Below are 5,165 nucleotides of genomic sequence, written 5' to 3'. Positions count from 1 at the left end.
TAATACCAATCCTTCTCAAACTTCTGAAAGAACTGAAGAGGGGAGAACACTTCTAATCTCATGAGATCAGCATTTCTGTGATACCAAAGCCAGTCAATGACACTACAAAAAAAGAAAACCACAGACTATTGTCTCTTATGAGCATTGACGCAAACGTTCTCAAGAAATACTAGCAAACCAAATTCGACAGCATTTTTGGTCAAAATTTTCTTTAAATTCTTGTTAGTTAACATATAGTATAATACTGATTGCAGGAGTAGAATTTAGTGATTCATCACTTACATGTAACACCCAATGTTCATTACAGCAAGTGTCCTCTTTAATGCCTATCACCCATTTACACATTTACCCCACCCATCTCCCTCCATCAGTCTTCAGTTTGTTCTCTATCTTTGTGAGGCTCTTATAGTTTGTTTCCCTCTGTCTTTTTTTTTTCCTGCTTCCCATATGTTCATCTGATTGTTTCCTAAATTCCACATATGAGTGAAATCATACAGTATTTGTCTTTCTCTGATGGACATATTGAGCTTAGCATAATACACTCTAGCTCTATCCATACCATTGCAATTGGCAAGATTTCATTATTTTTGATGGCTGAGTAATATTCCATTGCATATTTGTGTATATACTACATCTTCTTTATCCATTCATTAGTCGATAGACATTTGGGCTCTTTCCATAGTTTGGCTATTGTTGATAATGCTGCTATAAACATCAGGGTGCACGTATCCCTTTGAATCTGTATTTTTTGCATCCTTTGGATAAATACCTAGTCGTGCAATTGCTGGGTTCTAGGGCAGTTCTATTTTTAACTTTTTGAGGAAACTCCATATCAAATTCAACAGCATAATAAAAGGATAATACATCATTGCCAAGTGGGAATTATTCCTGGAATTCAAGGAGGGTTCAACATATAAAAATTGATCAGTATAATACACCATATTAACAGAATGAAGGAAAAAACCCTTCATGATCATCTCAATTGATGCAGCAAAAGTATTTGATAAAAATTCAACATTCTTTTAGGATAAACACACACACACACACACACACGCACACGCACACGCACACCAAACTAGGAGAAAGAAAGAACAAAACATCTAAATCAGAAAGTAATAAGTAAAATTATCTCTATTCACAGATAATGTGATCTTATATGTAAAAAACCTTAAAGATTTCACAAAAAAAATTGTTAGAATAAATTAATTCAGCAAAACAGCAGGATATAAAGTACACACAAAAATCAGTTGAATTTCTATACACTAATATTGAACAAACTAAAAAGGAAATTAAAAAAAAAAAACAGTTCTACTGGGGCACCTGGGTGGCTCAGTTGGTTAAGTGTTTGACTCTTGATTTTGGCTCAGGTCATGATCTCTCAGTTCGTGGGATCAAGCCCCATGTTGGACTCCGTGCTGGCAGCTTGGAGCCTGCTTGGGATTCTCTCTCTCTCTCTCTCTCTCTCTCTCTCTCTCTCTCTTTCTCTCTCTTCCCCTGTGTGTGCCCCTCCCCTGCTCTCTCTTTCTCTCTCAAAAGAAATAAATAAACTTCTAAAAACTAAATAAAAAATAAAAATAGGGGCACCTGGGTGTCTCAGTCAGTTTAGCATCCAACTCTTGATTTCGGCTCTGGTCATGATCTTGTGGTTCTGATTCATGAGATCAAGTTCCACATCCCCTGCTTGGGATTCTCTCTCTCCCTCTCTCTCTGCCCCTCCCCACCCCCCCCCACACACACACTCTATCTCTCTCTCAAAATAAAAAACAAATAAATAAAAATTAAAAAAAAAAACAGTCCTACTTATAATAGCATCAAAAAGAGTAGAATACGTAAGAATTAGCTACCTAAGGAGATAAAAGACTTATACAATGAAAACTAAAAGACATTACTGAGATTAAAGACATAAATAAATTGAAACATAATTAGAAGAGTTAATATGGTTAAAATATCCTTACTACTCAAAATGATCTATAGACTCAATGTAATCCCTGTCAAAATACCAATGACATCTTTTGCAGAAATAGAAAAAAATGATCCTAAAATTCATATGGAATTTCAAGGGACCCAGAGTAGCTAAAACCATCTTGAAAAAGAACAAAATTGGAAGTCTCCTACATCCTGATTTTGGAACTTACTATAACACTACAGTAATCAAAACAGGGTGGTGGTGGCATAAAGATAGACATAGAGACCAATGGAATTGAATAGAGAGCCCAGAAATAAATCTTCTCATATATATGGACAACTGATTTTTGACAAGGGTGCCAAAGCCTTTTCCCCATTCAATGGGGAAAGGATGGTCTTTCCAACAAATGGTGATGGGAAAACTGGACATCCACGTGCAAAAGAATGATCTTGGACTCTTACCTAACACCATATACAAAAATTAAGTCAAAATTGACCACCAACCTAAACATAAAACTCTTAGAAGAAAACATGGAGCAAAAGCTTCATGACATTGGATTTGACAACGATTCCTGGATATGACACCGAAGGCCCAAGCAACAAAAGACAAAATAGACAAGTCAGACTTCAAGAAAATGTCAAACTTTTGTGCATGAAAGGACACTTTGAACAGCCTTTCCTGAGAGTTGCCATGGTTTCCTGCTTTGACGGTGCCTGGAGGGAAAAGGCGCTAACCCAAACCCCCGCTGGCTGCTCAGAGCCAGCCCTGGGCACCGCCTCACAGTTTCAGACTGCCCCAAGGCCATCACCCCTCTCCAGCAGGGGCGGAGGGGGGGGGGGCAGCTGCTGTTGCCTCTCTTCAGCTGCTCACTGTGACCTCCTCGTCTCCCACACGGATGGGCCAGAAATACCACCAGGACTCAGAGGCCACTATCCACTGCCAGATCAGCCTGAAACTCTACACCTCCTACATCTACCTATCCATGTCTTACTACTTTGACCTCAGTGATGTGGCTTTGAAGAACTTCAACGAATATTTTCCTCACCAATCTCATGAAGAGAGAGAAAAAGCTGAGAAACTGATGAAGCTGCAGAACCAATGACCACATCCTCCTTAAGGCTATCAAGAAACGGGACCAGAAAGGACTGGGAAAACAGGCTGAATGCAATGGAGTATGCATTTTACTTGGAAAGCATGAATCAGTCACTACTGGTAATGGCCAGAATGGCCAACGACAAAAAACCCTACTTGTGTGACTTCACCGAGACTCACCACCTGAATTAGCAGGTAAAATCCACCAAAGAATCGGATGACCACATAACCAACTTGTACAAGAATCTGGCACGGCAGAGTGTCTGTTTGACAAGTACGCACAGACAGACAGTGATAACAAGAGCTAAGACTTAGGCTGAGGGTAATTTCCCTGGTCATAGCCACAGAGGTGACTTCCTGGTCACCAAGGTAGTGCATGCATGTTGGGGTTACCTTTACCTTTTCTGTAGGTCTTACCAAAATGAATACTTAGGTTCTTTCATTTGTACCATTGCTTCAAATAAAGCAATTTGGTACTCCCTCCAAAAATGAGGCTTTTGTGACAGAATGAAAAGGCAATCCCTAGAATGGGAGAAAATATTTGCCAACTATATACCTGCTAAGGGATTAATGTCCAAAATACAGGGGCGCCTGGGTGGCTCAGTCAGTTGAGCATCCGACTTCGGCTCAGGTCATGATCTTGCGGTCCGTGAGTTCGAGCCCCGCATCGGGCTCTGTGCTGACTGCTCAGAGCCTGGATCCTGTTTCAGATTCTGTGTCTCCCTCTCTCTCTGACCCTCCCCCGTTCATGCTCTGTCTCTCTCTGTCTCAAAAATAAATAAACTTTAAAACAAAATACATACAGAACTCTAAAACTGAACAACAAAGAAACAAATACCTGATTCGGGGGCACCTGGGTGACTCAGTTGGTTGACTGGCTGACTTCAGCTCAAGTCATGATCTCACGGTCCATGGGTTTGAGCCCCGCATCGGGCTCTGTGCTGGCAGCTCGGAGCCTGGAGCCTGCTTTGGATTCTGTGTCTCCCTCTATCGGGGCTCCTCTCCTGCTTTTGCTCTCTCTCTCTCTCTCTCTCTCTCTCTCTCTCTGTCTCTCAAAAATAAATAAATGTTTAAAAATTTTTTTAAATAACCTGATTCAAAAATGGGCAAAGGACTTAAATAGACATTTCTTCAAAGAAGATATTCAAATGGACAGTAAGCACATGAAAAGATGCTTAACATTCTAATCATTAGGGAAATGTAAAGCAAAACCACAGTGAGATAGCACTTCATATCTATTGGGATAGCTACAATGAAAAAATGTAAGGGATGCCTAGCTGTCTCAGTCAGTAGAGCATGCAACTCTTAATCTCAGGGTTGTGAGTTTGAACCCCATACTGGGAATGGAAGATACTTAAAATAACTTTTTAAAATTTGAAATAAAAAATGTTGGTAGGGATGTGGATAAATTGGAACCCTTGTGCACTGTTGGTGTGAATGTAAAATGGTGCAGCCGCTGTGGAAAACAGTATGGCAGTTCCACAAAAGATTAAAAATAGACGTAGCATATGATTCAGCAATTCCACTGATGGGTACACACCTAAAAGAATCGAAAGCAGGGGCTCAAAGATATATTTGCACACCCATGTTCATAGCATCATTATTCACAATAGCTAAATCAACTCAACGGTCCATAACATGGAAGCAACCCATCGGTCCATAAACAGATAAATAAGCAAAATGTGGTATACACTTATAATGGAATATTCAGCCTTAACAAAGAAGGAAATTCTGATATATGCTACACATGGATGAACCCTGAGAACATTATGCTAAGTGAAACAAGACAGCCACAAAAAGACTAATGCTATATGACTCCATTTATATGAGGTACCTAGAGTAGTCAAAATCATAGGGACAGAAAGTAGAATGGTGGTTTCCAGGGGCTAGGGAGACGGGGAATAGGGAGTTATTGTTTAATGGGTATGAAACTTCAGTTTTGTAAGATGAAAAGAGTTCTGGAGATGGATCGTGGTGATAGTTGCTCAACAATACAAACATAACTAATGCCACTGAACTGCACACTTCAACATGATTTGGATGACAATTTTTATCTTTTGAATATTTTACCAAAAATTTTTGAAAAAAAGTCAGGGCTAATTCAGTCCAAATCCAGTATGCACATTTGTAGACCTTAGTCTTTATGTTTTTAAGTTTCTATGCAGTT

General features: G+C 39.6%; 1 pseudogene; it reads left to right on the top strand.

Annotated features, from left to right (window-relative positions):
• Positions 1-2,452: 2,452 nt before the first annotated feature.
• LOC115517056 lies at positions 2,453-3,306 on the top strand (annotated as a pseudogene).
• Positions 3,307-5,165: the final 1,859 nt, after the last annotated feature.

The sequence above is a fragment of the Lynx canadensis genome, chromosome B3 (assembly GCF_007474595.2).
Source record: "Lynx canadensis isolate LIC74 chromosome B3, mLynCan4.pri.v2, whole genome shotgun sequence".
Lineage (NCBI taxonomy): Eukaryota > Metazoa > Chordata > Mammalia > Carnivora > Felidae > Lynx > Lynx canadensis.
This window is presented reverse-complemented; position numbering and strand designations above follow the sequence as displayed.